Source organism: Budorcas taxicolor, chromosome 4, assembly GCF_023091745.1.
Source record: "Budorcas taxicolor isolate Tak-1 chromosome 4, Takin1.1, whole genome shotgun sequence".
Classification (NCBI taxonomy): Eukaryota; Metazoa; Chordata; class Mammalia; order Artiodactyla; family Bovidae; genus Budorcas; species Budorcas taxicolor.
Window position 1 is genome coordinate 76,416,860 of NC_068913.1, and position 240 is coordinate 76,417,099.

The following is a 240-nucleotide window of genomic DNA, read 5'->3' on the forward strand; positions in this document are numbered from 1 at the left end:
CAGATTAAAAAAAAATAACAGGGTTAAAAATGACAGTTTATAATATTATGGCCATCAACCTATAATAACATCCTATAGTATTCTATATGTATGTATCTAGTGAGATAATTGTTAAAATTATAAAAAAGGATTCCTTATGAGCAACTAGGTTTTATTTGTTTTTGAGTTTGTCATTACCTGGTTCCCCTAAATTAGTAATAGTTCTCTTTTTTTTGAAAAACCTCAAACTCCTCAATTTGA